The sequence below is a fragment of the Ambystoma mexicanum genome, chromosome 8 (assembly GCF_040938575.1).
Source record: "Ambystoma mexicanum isolate Mex_15411 chromosome 8, UKY_AmexF1_1, whole genome shotgun sequence".
Lineage (NCBI taxonomy): Eukaryota > Metazoa > Chordata > Amphibia > Caudata > Ambystomatidae > Ambystoma > Ambystoma mexicanum.
In genome coordinates, this window is record NC_090929.1 from 1,600,585,976 (window position 1) to 1,600,604,848 (window position 18,873).

The following is an 18,873-nucleotide window of genomic DNA, read 5'->3' on the forward strand; positions in this document are numbered from 1 at the left end:
GCCTGGACCGCTTGTGCGCTTTATAAATGCAAAAAAATAAGTAAATAAATATCTGGGGCCAGATTACGGAAACTTTGCACCGGTGCAAATGCAAAGTTTGCACGGTATTAGCACTAGGGCAAAGTTTGCCCTATTTTTAAAAACAATGGGACACATTAAAAAACCATTCACCTCGACAAGTGCAGTTTGGCATATTAAAAGCACCAGGCAAAGATTGCCCGAGTGCAAAAAAGAGGTATTTTCACTACATTTTTGCACCAGGGCAAAGTTTGCCCTAATGCTAATACGGAATGGTATTAGCACTAGGGCAAACTTTTCCCTGATGGAACAATGCATAAAAAATGCATCTTTATAGCACTAGGGCAATTTTTGCCCTGGTGCTTTTAATATGCCAAACTGCACTTTTTGAGGTGCAATGGTTTTTAATGTGTCCCATTGATTTTAAAAATAAGGCAAAATGTGCCCTAGTGCTAATACCGTGCAAACTTTGCACTTGCATCATTACAAAGTTTCTGTAATCTGGCCCCTGATGTCTTAAACCTAGATCAACCATTATTATAAATTCACTTTTAACCCTTCTTAATTCTTCTCTTCTGACATTCATTGTGTCAACAACTTTTCCAACTGCCATAGTCTACCCCCTATTGAAAAAAACTTGCCCTTGTCCCCACTTCCCCCGCCAATTTCGGTCCAATCTCTTTTCTCCTGGCCCCAGCCAAAATCTTGGAATCCCACATCACTCCTCAACTTCAATGCTATTGTGAATCTCACTAGCTCCTTCACCTATTCCAAGTCAGTTTCCGCTCTGGTTATTGCCACGCTTCGACCTTTCCTCATCTACTAAACTGGCTCAACAGTTACCCTACTTCTCTTGGATCTGTCAATCTTATTTGATATGGTACACCATTCCATCCTCTGTGATCAACTTTCATCCTTTCTCTCTGGCAGATTCCAAGCAGTCTCTCTCGCCTCTTTCACCTCTTTAACCTGCCACCTAACTTGTGGCATCTCAAAGGGCTCCCCTCTCTCTCCTCTTCCCTTTAACATTGCTGTCCACCCCATGCTTCCCTGATCTAGTCCAGCCGATACGCAAATCAACCTTCATCGCAATGGTCCACAGCCAGATTACTCTTTCCTGTATTCTTGTTACTTCTAACTGGATGAGTAGTAACCATCTGAACGTTAACTCTGATAAAACAGAAGTTCTGATCGTAGAGGATAATCCCTCTCTTTGGATTCCCACTCTTTGGCCACCTTCTCCGCCACCTTACCCGCTCATAGTCACTGTAGGTAAAAGCTTGGGTGTACATTTTTATTCTCAACTCATTCTCCTCTCATAAATTAACCATGTTTCCTCTTCTTGTTTTTAACAACGTTGCACTCTCTGTCCACTATTCCCTTTTCTCTCTTTTTCAGCTACATTTTCTGTAGTTACCGCTCTATTCCAGTCTTGCGTAGACTTTGGCAACTCCCTCTATCTTGGGCTTCCTCCCTACTGCCAATATCATCTTCAGTACAATCACAATGTGGCTGCATGCCTCATGTTTGCTCACTGTAAACATGAACACATCTTCCTCCTCAAACTTCTCTCTAAAATCTCTCTGCATCAATCACTGTTCCTTTCATTTACACCGATCGTTATTCCTCATTGGCCTGTTCTCTCACTATTCCCTTCTCATTATCTTCATTCTTCTAACCATCTTCCTCTCAAGTTCCCCGCCTCTGTCTCTTGCGCACAAGTGGCTGCTCTTTCTCATTTATTGCTGCCTCAGGTTGGAACAAGCTACCGTTCCATCTATCTGCTCTATTTCTTGACACCTCTCTTTCTGCCATCATCTCAAACCCTGGCTCTTCTCGCAATTCACATAACTCCCCTTGTCCCTTCCCTTCTTTTCCTTGAGGACGTTTAGCACCAAGAAGCCACCTTGGTGGTGGCTGAGAGCGCTACAAGTGACCCTAATTTAACATATCATAAGCATGAAATAGCAATGGAGGGCCATTAGAAACCCAATGAACATTGTGACTAATCCAGGGAATGTGTCCCTTCTCTCCAAGAGGTAGCCACTCCCTTTGGGACTAGGGAGTTCAGCCCCCTACACAAAGCGCTCTCTAGGGGACAGGGTAAGCAGTGGGATCCCACTGTGGGTGATCCCTCTGGGTATAAGGAATCCCCAAATATGTTTTTTATTCCACCTCCCTTTTCTTCAGAGTCCCAAGTATTTATTGGTTACATGGCAGTTGGACAGGGCAGAAGCGAACACGGTTCTTTGAGAGTGGAAGTCTTGCTTTCTCGCCCAAACATGTTGCCGTCCTTTTGTGGAGCATGTAGCCAATGGATTATACCCTTTTGATCACAGGAGGAACATAAAAAACCTTGGACTTCAACGTTGAGTGAGAGAATCTGCTGGAGAGTGAGAAACAATGGCCTGCACGACCGCGCAGTCGAGGGACTCCCTCCCAGGAAGAACCAGAAGGAGAAACCATGCTGTCAAAGTGGTGGGCGGTGAGTCGAGGAAGCCTGTCGAACTATGCCTGTTGCTGGAAGGTGGAGAGCCCAAAGAGCCCAGAGCTGCTGATGCAGAAGGAAGCAAAGCCAAACCCAAAGCTGGGGGATGATGTCCACCACAGCAATGCCAAAACCCTGTCCATCCCAACCGGGAGGAACCGACGAGAGAACCCCAACTATACAGACCGAAGCAAGGTCTCAGATGCAGAACCGCTCTGGCCAGAGACACCGAAGCCACTGACAAACACTGCCACTGGAAGAAAGGTATGTAACCTTGTGACAGGAGTGGGTGGAGGACAGTGAGGCCACAACAGAGACCATTCCGAGCTGAGAATCTGTATACCCCACAAGAGGGTGAATAGACTGTTAAACACAGTAGGGCTGATGATGGCTCTAGCCCACACTGGGCCAAAAAATTTGTGAAGGATCTGATAAAGCGAAGGCTGAGAAAGCCGCAAGCCCACATAGGGCTGAGAGACCAAATAATCTGCGAGGGGGGAACAAGGTAATAAATGAAAAGCAGAGAAAGCTGCAAGCCCAGAAGGGGCTGATCCAAATACCTCACATAGGGGCGAAAAAACTGATACTCAGTGGATAGCTGAGCAGGCCTACCTGTCCATGTTGGACTGACATTTCAAAGACCCCATTAATGGGTGAGAAAAGCAAATTACCCAGAGAACCTGAAGAACTGAAGAGCCCTGGGGCTGATTCATGGAATTTGTGCGCCAAAAAACGGGGATTTGTGTGCCATTCTGTCCGCAAATCCCCATTTGTTAAACAGGGATTTGCAGGCAGAATGGCGCACAAGTCCCTGTTTTTCCGCGCACAAATTCCATTCATCAGCCCCTAGTCGGGCCCGGCCCATAACCATTCTATAAGGGATAAGAAATCCTGCAATGCAATTTAGAGTGAGCAAAGAAGTCACGTCATGCCAAAATGCAGGACATTGCCAAAGGATGTGAGAGCCATGACGCGTATTGTGAATACCGACCAACCCAGGTCAGGAGAACCTATCATTTACACAGAGGAGAATACATCTTGAGAGACGGGATAGTTGAACTGTTTGAACTTAAAGAGGTATTTTTGCTAGGAGGAAAAACCAAGAGGCATTTCTGTCTTTTGTTTTGAACTACAAGAACAGGCCTACAAGAAGAACTCTTTGGGTGGGGTCAGAAAACCAGCCACCACGAATCCACAACAAGGGAGAAACTACACTAATTCAGTCGAAGTTATGTTATCTTTTCCCCTCCATAGTGGTAGGGTAGATGTTAGGGTATCATAGGTTTGGACCAAGGACAGACTTTCTATTTATGATCTCCTGACAGGCCCCCAGACCTTATTTTGTACCATAGGAATCCTAGTCATAGAGTTTAGAGGAGGCTTTATTTCTTTTAAATGAAAAATCTTATTTCGAACATGTCCCATGGTCCATCTCCTATGTCTGACTTGACACAATGTTTACTCTGAAAAAATAAAAAATAGCAGTGTTTTTGTGATAAAATGAGTAAGAAATAGCAAGCCGCCCTTTGGAATAGAAAACAGAAAAGCAAGCTTGAGAGACTTTTTTGGCGAGCAGTTAGGCTGAAGCGGAAATGTTGCTTTTTAAGTTTCTAGTCTCACAAACCTATAAATGTGAGAAATATTGATCTGCAACATCACTGTATATCTACTGTAGTCTCTAGGCCTCATTACGACCCCGGCGCTAAACCATGGTGCTTTTAGCACCATGTTCCATGCCGGGGTCCGCCATGGTGAATGGCGGAATTACCGCCCCATTCCAAGGTTGGCGGGGCGGTAATTCCCCATTTACCATGGGCCCTTCCCCATTCCCATTTTCGCCCCATAGGGCTCAATGGGAATGGGGAAGGCGCTAAGTACGGTACCGCAAATTGCGGCACCGTACTTAGCACCAAGGTCCCTTTGCGACACCCTACTTTAACGGCTGGTAAAACCAGCCGTTAAGGTCGGGTCCCGCAAAGGGACCTCGTAATGAGGCGTTAAGGGTTTAACGGCGCTGACACCTTTTACGGCGCCGTTAAACCCTTAACGCCAGGGCCGTAATGAGGCCCATCTGACTTGAACTTAGCCTTAAAAACATAGCAGAAATCAGATAGTTGTTAGACTTGAGAACTTCCACCTAGGCCCTTGTATGTAATGCTTTATTGGGTGTGATACAAGGCATTATTTCATGAGCACACCTACCACCACCCTTTTCCATCACCACCACCACAACCACTCTTTCTTTGGCCCTCATTACAACCCCGGTGCTAAACCATGGCGCTATTAGCACCATGGTTGGTGCCGGTGTTGTAACGAGTCCACCATGGTGGAATGGGGAAATATCGACCCATTCCAAGGTTGGCGGGGCGGTATTTCCCCATTTCACCATGGCTCTTCCCCATTCCCATTTTCGCCCCATAGGGCTCAATGGGACTGGGGAAGACGCTAAGTACGGTACCGCAAATTGCGGTACCGTAATTAGCACTGAGGTCCCTTTCCGGCACCCTACTTTAACGACTGGTAAAACCAGCCGTTAAGGTCGGGTCCCGCAAAGGCACCTCGTAATCAGGCATTAAGGGTTTAACTCCGCCGACACCTTTTACGGCGCCGTTAAACCCTTAACGCCAGGGTCGTAATGACCCCCTTTGTCTTTACTTCCACATAAGCCCTGAAGGCAAAGAGTCGGGGAGTGAACAAGGAGGGTCAATCTGGACTTGGATTCCAAAGTACACATTGTAGAACATTTGCAATCCAAAGAGAGCATGTCCCTTAATTCTTTTCGACCTGCGTTCCGCCAGATCACTGATTCATTCCAGCTATGGAAGTGCTCTTTTTGACAGACGTACCTTCCTGCTCACATCATCATTCGTGGTGCTGGAAACAAGGATGGAAGGTCAGTCTACAAGGGTTAAATCAAGGCAGAATACCGGAAAACAAGGTAGACACCCACTGTGGTCAGGGGAAGACTAGAGAGGATTACAACAGTATTATTAAGGATTAAGTAGAACAGATTTTACAGCTGTTTTGAAAGTACGTGACCGTCATCCTATTGGTGAAAAAAGTGAGTACAAAAATATTAAACACAGAAAGTGTATGTCCCAATATTTGGGCAAAAACAAATGTTGATGGCTGGAAAGTTTTAAATAAATCATACCCACGGGCACAGCTCTGGGCAAAACCCTCCAGACCATCGTTCTTCACTTGCCAAGCCATTACAGAAGGGGAAAGACCATATGCAAATCAGGCTTGGTACCACCCCAAAAGGGTCAGTCCAGCCCAAACTGCTAGGTCACATCCCTTCTGCACGAGACTGCAAGCACTGCCAGACATGTGTCGGCCTTGTTGGGCATCATCAGTAATGACTAGCTTGTGTCTGTAAGCCCAGCAGGCTCGGGACCCAGGTCTAGGCAAACCCGTCCCACTCAGGGTGACTTAAAAAAACAAAAGCTAATGGCTGGAAGGTTTTGAATAAATCATAATCACAGACACTCTCTGGGCAACCCTTCAGACCATCGTTTTTCAGCCTGCCAAGCCATTACAGAAGGCAAAAGACCATATGCAAATCAGTCTTGGTCCCACCCCACTGAAGAGCCCTAACAAGGCCAAAACATATTTGGGGTTGCTTGTGTTTTCATGCAGAGGGGACCTGGCCTAGCAGTTCGGGCTCGGCTGCTTCCATTGGTGGCAGTGCCTGACTGATTTGCATATGGCTTGACCCCTTTTGCAATGGCGCAGGCAGGCTAAAAAACGGTGCCGTGGAAGGTTGCTCAGAGCAGTGGTAGTGGTTCAGATTAATTAAAAACCTTCCACCCATCACTTCTTTGGTTGTAGTTTGTCTCCCTATGTGAGAGAGGGTATGCCCAGACGTGGGTCTCTTGCTCTCTGCTGCATAGGGAACCAAGCTGCACTTCACTAATGAGGCCCAACAAGGCCCAAACATGTTTGGGGTTGCTTGTGCTTCCGTGCAGTGGGGACCTGGCCTAGCAGTTCGGACTGGGCTGCTCCCATTGGTGGCAGCAACTGACTGATTTTCATATGGTTGGACCCCTTTTGCAATGGCACAGATGGTCTAAAAAACGGTGGTGTGGAAGATTGCCCAGAGCAGTGCCGATGATTCAGATTAATTCAAAACCTTCCACCCATCACTTTTTTGGTTATAGCTAATCTCCCTATGTGAGAGAGGGTATGCCCAGATGTGGGTCCCTGGCCCGCTACGCCATAGGGAACAAAGCTGCCCCTCACTGATGAGGTCCTACAAGGCTGAAACATGTTTGGGGTTGCTTGTGTTTCTGTGCAGAGGGGACCTGGCTTAGCAGATCGGCTGGGCTGCTCCCATTGGTGGCAGTGTCTGACTGATTTGCCTATGGCTGGACCTCACTTGCAATGGCGCAGATGAGTTAAAAACGGTGGTGTGAAAGGTTGCCCAGAGCAGTGCCAGTGGTTCAGATTCATTGAAACCTTCTGTCCATCACTTTTTTGGTTATAGTTTGTGTCCCCATATTCGGGTCAGTTTTCTCATCATCAAAGAGGGGGCAAATCATATTCAGACTAAATTAATGGACAACCAAGAGATTATTGGAGAAATGTGATGTTTTCCTGAGATATGCTGTTTAGAGGGAAGGGTTGAAACTTTAGAACAAGGTGCCGGTTTCTCTGGCAAATATAAACTGGGATAACGAAGAAAGAATTTTAAACCCTTTTTTTCCTGGAATAAAGATTTGAAATTGTAATCTTGTTTTACTCTGGCAGTGAGTGATTGGATCTCGTTTTTCAGGGGTGCAACTCCCAATATGGTGCATCGGCACTGAGAAAGTGGATATATATATATATAAATATATCTATATATATATATATATATTACACAACCTGCGCTAATGGCCGTGTAGTTATGTTTAAGATGCTCAACCCATAGGAAGAGCCCTTATTGGGCGGCTTATGACATTGGCGTTGTTTGGCGATTCCTCACCAAACTTTGCAAATAAAGTATATGACCACCTTTGAATGATTATGCAAAGTTTGGTACGGTTTTGTCAAGGGTGGGCAAAGTTATAGGGAGGGTCTTAAAACCTTTGAAATCCTCATAGACATAAAGGAAAAGAAGTTTGCTCATGCCGGCAGCCAAACCGCTGGATGGACTTGCACCAAACTTGCGCGAGGAGTGGCGGCTTGGTCTCAAAAGTAAGCCTTTGCAAATTAGGTGTAAATCCATCCAGGATTCATTTTTTTGAATGGCCAAAAAGTAGGTTGAAAACAATTAGTGATATCTGCATCCGGTCTGCAGACTCACTTCCTGATTCAGTTTCCGTTGACACTTCTGGATCAATCAGAGAGCCGTGTGACATTGGTGGACATCAGTGTAACTGGTAGCCCCAGAAGTTGCACCAGAGCCATCAGATAAGCCATAAATCCTTGCAATTTAATGTACAGTGTCTCTATTGGAAGGGTAATACTTCCAATAAAGACACCGTACACTCAATTACAAAAATGTATAGCTTATCTGATGGTTCTGGCGCAACTTCTGGGGCTACCAGTTACACTTATCCAGTTTAATGGTTGGGTAAACCATTATTGTACCTGCAGTAGCGACAGACTGCCTCACTATTGGCCTAGTCAAGCACAGAGAGAGCGTAACTACCCCACGATCCCATTTGTGGACATTGTACACGCCCGCTGATTGGTCAATTAAAGGACATAAGGTGCGCCAAAACTTTTGAAACAGAAGCCATGTTGGATTCGCGAACTGTGCCCGTTGTCCACGAACATCACTGTAAAAACATATTAAAAACACATTACACTTGTCAAACTGATTAAACAATGGAGGTGAGGGGTGATGAGTGTAAAGACTGGTAGGGGGTGTCTGTACTTCCACTCTCTATATGGTAGAGGAGAGGCACAGAGGACCCCAGCCAAGATTCTCTATTATTGGTACGTGGTCGAGCAATCAAGGCCTAGCTTCTCAGGAGGTGATGCAGGCTGGTTCTTAAGTACAGTGTAGTCCCCGAACCCCCACAAAGGAATGTCCACACACTGTATTACTGAAAACAGAGTCTTTATATAATTAATATTCAAAGGTATGTACACGATCACAATAACACACTTTGTACTCTGAAGTCAATAATGATAAATATACAATTCTAAAGTGGTACCACCAATGTTATCAAATCTCATTAAAGTGCATCAACTGTACAGTTAAAATGTCACACAGATAAATAACGAGGAAACAAGCAATAGAGATAGGAAGGAACGCAAGATGGTTGAAACAGTAGGCAGAATGCTGACCCCTACCACTAGGCACAGTTCTGTGTGGAGATCCCCCCACCTGGGCAACCTGTAAATAAAGATATATGGCACAAGCCCAGTCCATATGTTCAATAGTCTCACTTCCTCCTATTAAGGTTTTACCCCCCAAATGTACCTGGTGGAGTAGAGTTCTCCGACGATGCGTCGACCGATCCTTCTTGAGTGACTCCCTTTAAGGCAGGAGCCACGGATCGTCGAGAGGTGTCGAGGAACTCGGTGTTCGGTGTCGGGGAATCAACGGCCCTTCTTGAGTGCCCTCCCTTTAAAGCAGGAGTCAGGGGTCGTCGAACGTCCGACGGTGAACAGGTTGAACTACGGCAGGGAAGCGGCAGCTTTGTTCCTAGCGGTGCTCGTCGACGACAGAGCGTTGGCGTCCTGCAAGGAAGAGGCATGCGGGGCACCTCGGTGGCGATAGTTCTGGACCGCAAAGAGATGATGAAGAACTGTGGCCCAGCAAGGGCGTCGAGCCGACGGCGTCTCTGTGGTCTGTAGGTGGCAGGAAACCCACCGGTGGATGCTCCTCGGCGCGTCGACGGTCGGGCCTTCTCCAGTGGGAGACAAGCGGGTGACGATGCAGACGAGAGCGTCCGATGATCAATTGAAATTCTTAGGCAAACGAGAGCACGGCGGCTCCGGTCGGACAACAGTCCGGGCGCTTCTCCTTGGAGATCCGCAGCAGTCCCCGTATCGGGTCGGCAGCCTGTCGAAGGTATGTCTACCAGGGACCGTTGGCAAAGATCAGCTGTGCACGATGGTCCCTCGTAGCTCGGGAAGAGGGCGCCTTACCAGGTCCTCTCTGGGTCAGTCCTTGGAGGCACAGCAACTTTCAGATTGTGAAGGAGAGCAACAGCAATTCTTCTCATCCAGCAGGGCTTCAAGGTCAAGCTTCAGTTACTCCAGTTACTCGTCGTAGTGGACTTCAGCTTCTGAACACAATTCCTAGCAGTGAGAGGTCCCCAGATATACTGTTGATCTCCCATTCATTCCGCTGGGTCACACTCAAGCATCCAATCACGACTACGGGCATTCAGGCAGGCAGGCAGCCAATCAGGCACACAAGGTATTCAGGCCATTCACTTCTCTCCAGACACTCACAACAAGTTATGTGTATTGGGGCAAGTACCGAGCCATTCAACACTCCAAGCTGCATTCATACCGGTTTCGGGCACGGCTGTCTCAACCATTGTGTCAAACACCAGATACTAGACATCCACAACACAGAATGCATATTCGTCACACACTCTATTCACCCAGGTCCCACCCACAGAGGTACCCACAACATACATCACCGGGAAGGCTCCAGCTAGTCTGGCTGGGCCTTCACAACAACACCATATATGGAATTTCCACGTAACGGCCAGTCATGGGGAAGGGACAGAGTCATGCTTCCCAGGACTTTGGGAAAACAAGGTAATGGGTAATAGAAAGCAAGAGGTCACAGGGGCCATCTTGTTTTCCATCAGGAATCAACGGATCCCAATGGCAGGGCCGAGGTCTCCCAAAATGGAGGATACGCCGTGCACCTGTCAAATTCAGCATGGAGCTGCCACCAGCCCATACCCTGCTCTGCGGGCCACCCACAGGTGCCCAAAAACATACACTATGGGCACAGGGTTGTACCCCCACCCATGGGTGCCATAAGGGTATCCCACGGGTCCATTCACCAAACCAAAAGAGAGAGCTGCACCGCCAGGAGTCCCACATGAACTCCTGTGCAGAAAACACGACAGAACACACGATAAAAAGCAGTAAAGGACAAGGATACGGAGGTCCTGTCCCTCCGATGCATTTCCAGCATCACAATGAGGATGGGATGGGATATGGCCATAAAAAGGGAAAAACTGGTGTTATATCATCTCTGATGTCCGCAAACATCTCAGATGTCCGGGGACCTTCCTGTGATGTTCGCAAACTTGCCAAATGTTTGGAGACATCCATGCATATGTCTGTGTTATAGGGCCGGTGAAAAGCAGTTTTGGATGGATTATAATTTTGGCGCCACTCAATGAAACTCCATGAAGTTTTGTAATATCATTTTAGACCCAACAATGAATGGTTCTGCAAAGTCTGCTGCTGTTTCACCAAGAGAGAGCAAAATTAGAGGGGGTTCCCAAAATTTTTGAACAGCTAATTTGGTGCCATTTGACGGATCTGCGTACAAGTTTGCAAAATTATTTTAGCTCCAACTTTGCATGCATTTGCAAAGTTTGCTGGGATATTGTGAAGAGGGGGCAAAATAAGAGGGGGGTCTCAACATTTTGAGATGGCTTATAACTTTGGTGCCGCTTGACGAATCTGCACAAAAGTTTGAGAAAAGATTATATACTCAACATTGAATATTTGTGCAAAGCTTGAATGGATTTTGTGAAGTGGGGCTAAATTACATGACTATTTTATATAAGTAAATTTTGACACTTTTGAAAAAATAAAACATGGACGGGTTTGCAGCAATCCTGTGCAAGGAGCATTGTCAAGGACCCGAAAGCATGGTTTCGAAAAATGTGGCGTGTTTATTTTTTGAAAAGTGTCATAATGTCGGTACAAAAAATAGTACTACACGTCCACAACCCAGATAATCTGGCCAATCGGGATAGATTTGAATGCGAAAAACAATTCTACTCGTGGCTACGGCCCTGAAGAGCTGGACGGGATTTCAGCAAACATGCACAAGGAACATCAGCAAGAACCTGAAAGCACGCTTTGGCAAATCTGTCTTATGTTTTAGTTTTTAGAAAGTGTTAAAATGTAAGTACAAAAATAGTGATATAACTTTAGTGCCTGTGCAGTGGATCTGGCCCTCGGCAAGGACAAATGTCAACTCTGATTGGCTTATTGCATGCATGCCCCATGGATTTTGGAGACGGGCCATGGCTGCAAGCCATGAGCACTGGCTATTGGTCACATTTTGAGGGTATAGTGGACACTGAACTAGGATGCAGGCTAGGTGCAGTGGATAACAGGGGTGGTTTGGTGGGGCTGGGGTCATGGGCGAGCCTTATGCCTAGGCAATTCAATCATAACTTGGATCCCCAGCATTCACTGCTGATAACGACACACATCAGTATGAGTTGCAAAACATATGTTTGTTAAAGGAGATTTATAATTTGTTCATATATGTTAAGAGAGGAATTATTAATAACTTATATACATTGATTTAATATCATGAAACATTTTCAATAATAAAAACGTATGAAATTCAGTGAAAAACGTTGTTAAAGGGACGTTATGGTTAAGTTGAACTAAAAAACAATCAAATTCAGTGGAAAAACTTTGTTAAAGGGGCGTTATGGTGAAGTTGCACTGATAAAAACCTATGAAATTCAGTGAATAAAATTTGTTAAAGGGACATTATGGTCAAGTTGCACTAATAAAAACCTATCAAATTCATTAAAAGAAATTGTTAAAGGGTGTTATGGTTACTAGTAAAATTGGAAAATCCAAGAAATTCACCAGTTATGGTAAGCTATGCAACCGTAACTAGCGCCACCGCCATGCACTGCTAACACTAACACCGAGGACATCACAAATGATATCATCGTGGACATCACTGATCACATAACATTTTATATTACTACTGTGTAACAATGCAAATGGAATGTCTGTATAAGGGGTACCACCTACAGTGTCATTTACAACATATCAAAGATGATTTGTAGCCTTGTAATAAACTACTCTACATCACATACACCGTGCTTATAGAAAAAGAAATTTTGTACTGAAGTTCATTTGTGAATACAGCTATCAAATAATACCTAAAGAGAAACAATGAATGTAATATGGATCATAGAACTAAAGTATTCTTAAGATGGTATGTTTAGGTAGTACAATGAAAAGTCGAAGCATATCACATTCTTGAGAAATGCATTACATGCATGGGACATGCATCTTGTTCTATTTCTAGGTATGCGCATTATGAGCTCAGGGCAAACCCTAGGGAAAAGAACTTCAGAATATAGCACAATGCCGAGCTCTACATGCACAGTACTTTTATAGTACGTACATCATGGTTTCAATGTAGCATAAACACATTAAGTCCTCAGCTTAAAATGAATACTATCACCGAACAAAAACAACCACCCCAGATATGTGATGTCATCAGTGATGTCATTGATGATGTCATTTGTGGCGTCATCTTTGATGTCCTGGGTGTTAGTGTTAGCAGTGCATTGCAGTGCACGAGTTATGGTGACATAGTTTACTATAACTGGTGAATTTCTTTGGTTTTTTCGATTTTACTAGTAACCATAATGTAACGTCCCTTTAGCATAGTTTGATCAACCATATATGTATATATACATATTTATATATTGAATGCCCAAAAATAGACTGGTCTATTTGTGGAAAGTTCGAATGAGTTTAAGACAGTAGAATTCTGGGAAATGCACCAGCAAAAAAACAAGTTTGGTGGTGGGGTGGCCGGATTGACATGTGGCTCTGTGCTGCCAGTAATTGCGGCACTCCACCACCAAAAAATGGTGGTATTACCGGCACTGATACTACCAGTGCCGGTAATACCGTCAAATCCCATGGAGTGGGGATTAACAACCTTTTACCGCCACTTATAATCTGCCGGTAATTCCGGCAGAGTAAGTGGCGGTAACAGTAATTCTGTGTGTTATGAAATCCGCCAGGATACCACCAAACATGTAATGAGGCCCAATTTGTTGAATTTTGCTGTGTTGCGATTTAAGGACATTCTGGGGCATTAGTGAGGTTTGGCTGAATTTTAAAGTAGTTTTATATTTTGGTTGTAATAATTTGTTTAGGGTTTTTATATGATTTATGGTGCTAAAAAGTGTATTGTAAACTATAAAACACTGTTATGAAAAAGGGAAACATGGCTGGCTGCTTGATATTTAACCTAAAGAAACGTGACCTTAGTTTTGCTTGAAGCAGACCTTCACTTCCGGTTCATGCCAGAGTAGATTTGAAGTTCCAGTGTATCCGAGGCACCTTTACACAATATCCTAAGAACAAGGTCACACACTACACTTCTGTTAGAGGCCTTCCACCAGGCGGGTCATTAATCTCCTCAAGTGCCCTCAGTCCACACTGGCCTCATTACACGGATGGCGGAGAACCATGGCACTATTAGCGCCATGGTTCATGCCGGTGAAATATCGGCACCGCCTTGACGGAAAGGGGAATTACCGCCCCATTCCAAGGTTGGCGGGGCGGTAATTCCCCCTTCCACCATTGCCCTTCCCCATTCCCATTTTTGCCCCACATGGCTCAATGGGAATGGGGAAGGCGCTAATTATGGTACCGCAAATTGCGGTACCGTAGTTAACTCCCTGGGTCCCTTTGCGGGTTGGTTTTTAACGCCTGCAAAAAGCAGGCGTTAAATCCCCCAACCCGCAAAGGGACCTCGTAGTAAGGCGGTAAGGATTTACCGGTACCGGTATTTTACCGGTACCGGTAAATCCTTACCGCCATCCGTGTAATGAGGCCCTGTCTCTGAAACTCACTTATTCTGCGTGATGGAAGCATGGGCGCTTTTGGAAAACAGACCCGTTCTTGCACAAGACAGCCCTTCCCTCTATCTGGGGCCGTATTGTAACTTTCCTCCAGTTCCCAGCAATTCTTCAGAGTTATGTTTTTTCGAAAATGCTTGTCACAAAAAGAGCAAGAACTCTCTTAAACTGAAAATGACATTTTGGTTAGCAGGTAATGAAGGGAGCAACACATCGATGTGCATCAGGAGAGGGGGGTGCGGGAAAACATGGAGGAATGGGGGAATCCCCCCCTCCATCTTGGGCTGAAGGAGGTGCAATTCAGTCACCAAAAATAGGACAAAACAATTGCCAGAAAAGGGATGGGAACGTGATAAACGGACCCCAATTTTTCACTGGTGCCAGCTGGACATCTGCACCAATGGACAGGAGCAACATAGGGTTTTTCTACTGATTAGTGGGTGTGAATGTCATTATGATGCTTCTTGCCAGTGCAAGAAGGCCAGACATTGGTTTAAAATTGCTTGTGTAACCGAACCCTCAGTGTTGCTGCTGTGTCTTTTCCCATATTGAACTAAGTTTTCTGGGTAATACATTATTGAACTCAAAATCAAATTGTAGCTTTAGGCATCATGGGACGAGTCCCGTGCAGTACCCAGAGATTTGCACAACATAATTAAAAAAGAATTTAATGACTGAGCCAGCAGCAGCAGTGTTGAGGATGTCGCCATGTGGGCAGCCCCCGGAGGGATATTTCAGAATTCAAGCAAACAAAGGTAGGCCTTCGAGTGACATCCTAACAATATATCTGTGTGAGCAGCCTTAAATCATGCTATTATTGTTGCAACGAGCACCCAACCAGTCACAAAGCCAAGCAACTAAAAGTCATGTTGAGCATTGCGCAATCTCCACTATCGCTTCAAGCGATGGCAGGGTGTCTGATGTGATGCTGTCTCTGCGATGCTTCTTTAGTACTTCCCAGCTGGGTAACAATGCCAAAACGAGCATTGCCACAGTCAGTGGCGCACCATTCATAGCCCCATTAATGACAGCACTGTTACTGCTTCCATGGCTTCATCCACATTTGTCCGCGGCAAGGGTTAATGAGCTTGTTACAAGCAAGCTCATTGGACCTGGCCCGGGCCTTACCTTACTGATCAGGCTCTGAGCACCGCTGGCATGGAGTTCTTTCTGTGATTGACCGCCATGGAAAGGGAGAAGGGACTATGTGTATTCCCTTTGCCCCTTCCATGGCAGCCATTTTGTTTGTTTATTTTTTTTACATTGATTTTAATGGCTGCCATGGAAAGGGAGACAGAACTATGTGAAGACCCTTCTCCCCGCTCCCTGGTGGCTATTTTCCAATTTTCTTTGCTTTTTGTTTCTCGAGTTGAGACACGATCGCAGCTCTGTTTCTCAACTCGAGAAACCCTGAGAGGGGAGTTTTACCGGTCGGGTAATTCCCCTGGAGCTCCATTAACTTCTACTTATGCTACCCCACTGTTCTCACTCTTATTGTCTGAAAAATCAATGTAGAATAGAGGATATCATCAAATATAAACATGAACAATCAAATGCACATTACAAATGGTGACAAGAAATGATTGTGAAAATATAAAAGACTTTAAATCTCCTTTTTTTAGAAGAGTCACAAAAAATGAAATTGAGCAACCATGGCCTTATTACGAGTTTGGCGGAAGTTAGCCAGTAAATTCACCAAATATCTGCCAAACTCATTTACCGTTACTGCTACTCAGTCCCGTGGGTTTACCAGGGGATTATGAATGGTGGAAGGGTGGTGTAAATCCACATTATTGTAGTCCACAGGACTCCTTGGGAATTTTGGTGGAATTACTTCAAGCTGTAATTCCGCCACAGCAATTATGGCATTTTTTTTACCTTAAAGTGGGGGACTGACCTCCATCCTGATGCTGGAGTTAAATCCTCAACTTCAAGGTCCAACTCAGAATTTGGAAATGCAGTAAAATACAGTGGTAATTCCGCTACTGCCAGAGACATTTCCCAATTTCTTAACAAATATCTGAATTTATAAGGAGGCTCAATGTGTTGTTACAATATTCAATCTACGTTCTTACGTATGCTGCCAAATCAAGGTGGCGGATACTATGAGACTTTAGCATTGAAGACAGTGTGAAGTATCACATAACCCTGGTAAAGCTCCATGAGGCGAAACCCTTTGGTTGTGTGCGGCTAAATAATTAACAAAACACAGCTTCAACACCATCCTGAAGGGCAGAACTCGATTTGCTCTTTGGAAAGAAGAGTGTATAATTAAAAAACAATCACAACTCAAGACACCATACACAAGCATGACAGCAGAGACAATAGAAGCAGCCTTGGATATTCCAAAAGGGGGATTTTCCTTCTAGTAGATAGAAAGCAGAGTAACGTTTAAGCGCTTGGTCTTAAACTTAGGAAGTCTTTTCTCCCCATAACACAGCGTCAATATAGCGGATGATGAAACTGATCTATTCAAATATAGCCATGCATAACAAACGTGGTGCAATTCCAGATTTAGTGACTAGAGTCTCAAAGGTGCACAAACCCTATTATCTTCAAAACAGGTAGCTTATAAATCTAACCTGTTAAGGGGGGTAAATTGTCTCCTTCGAGTCACTGGGAATAAATACAGGTGCAACTGCAAATAGGGAAATCAATATGTGTTGCAGGGTGAATGGCTGATAAATACATTACTGTCTTTGAAACACAGATTAAGAATGTTTTGACAAGGGTTGACTGGAGGGAAAATAAAAACGGTTATTTCTCATTCTGCCTTATTGAGGCCCTCAACAGACTTTCCACTGATGAGCCACTGATTATAAAACCTTCAGATAAAGGTGGTAAAATAGTCATTTGGGCAGTCACTGACTATTTAGAGAAAGGCAATCTAGGCACTCTGACTATTTATTTATTTATATGATATTTATATAGCGTACAAAGACTGTGAGGTATCGAGGCGCTAAGGCGAGTGAGCGAAGGGGAAGTCAAGGAACTAAAATAGAAGGGTCTATAGAGCCTTTCCAAACGGAAGAAACTCATGAATTTTGCAAAGATCTAAAGGCAAAGCTTTCCAAAGGGTAGGGGCAAGAACTGAAAAGGATCTGGCATGAAAAAATCTGGGAACAAGTAGCAGAAGTTTATTAGCTGAGTGCAGTGATCGACTAGGAGCGTAAGGCAGAATCCGTGACCATAGGAATTCCGGCCCTGCATTGTGAATTGCCCATTGAACCATACAGAGAACCTTGAACTTAATTTGACTCCTGATGGGAAGCCAGTGAAGTTGATGTAAAAGTTCACGGGAGTGAGCAAGTCTTGGGGCACCACGGGCAAGGCGCGCAGTAGCATTCTGCAGAGTTTGCAGTTGTTGTAATAACCTCTCCGGCTGCCCGAGGTAAATTGCATTGCAGTAATCAAGAGAGCTCATGACTGAAGCTGTGACAATATTTGCCCTGAGAGCAGGTGGGAGGAAGGAAAGAACTTTTTTTAGAACATTCAGTTTAAGAAAGACGGTCTGGCAAACAGCCGAGACCTGAGCTTCCTGCGAGCCAGTGGTCATACGCTTGATCCCAAGACTTTTCCCCATGGGGGAGGGATCAGGATAGGGGCCAAGGGAAGACAGCCAGTAGTAAAGGGACCAGAAATAACTTTCCAAATCTGAACCAACCAAAAGAACCTCTGTTTGTTCACCGTTGAGTTTTAACCAATTGTTAGCCATCCAGTCTCCAACTGCAGCCAGGCAATTTTTCAATTTACTGGAAGGGTTCGAAGAAGGCGTACTGAGGCGAAACAGAATCTGGGTATTGGCAGCGCAAGAAAAGAAGTGTACTCCATGGCTGGCGATAGGTTTGGCTAATGCCTGCATATAAAGATTAAAAAGCAGTGGGGAGAGGGCAAAGCCCTGGGGAACACCACAATGCAGGCCACTGGGAGGAGATGTAAATGGGGGGAGGGAAACTGATTGGGCTCTATCTGATAGAAAAGAGGAGAACCATTTAAGTGGAATGCCTGATATTCCAGCCTCATAAACGCAGGACAATAGTTTCTGGTTGTCAACCGTAACAAAGGCCGCAGAGAGGTCAAGGAGAATCAAGGCTCCCACCTCTCTGCGGTCCTGAAGCAAAGCGATATCATCCATAAGTGCTACCATTACGGATTCTGTCCCCGTTCCGGGGCGGAATCCAGATTGAAAAGGATGAAGAAGGGCACTGGCCTCCAAAAAGGCAGATAGCTGTGGCGTCACAATTGTTTCCATTAATTTCATTAATATTGGGAGAAGGGAGATGGAACAATAATTTGCTGCAGCTGCTGGGTCAAGATGTGGCTTTTTTAACAGAGGGGAGATTATTGTGTGTTTAAGAGGGGCAGGACTATGCCCAGTGGTAAAGGAATGATCAAGTGCTGCAGTAAAAAGAGGAATAGCATTCCAGGTGGCCTCTTGAAGCACAGTAAGGAATAGGATCCAGAGGAGAGGCTGAACAGAGTTTGTTGAAAGCAGACAGAATCAAATTGACTGTTATTGCACTATCATCATCTTCTTCAATGAAATAATAGAAATGAAATTGGAACACATGGGCACATCTGAGTAAAGATGTC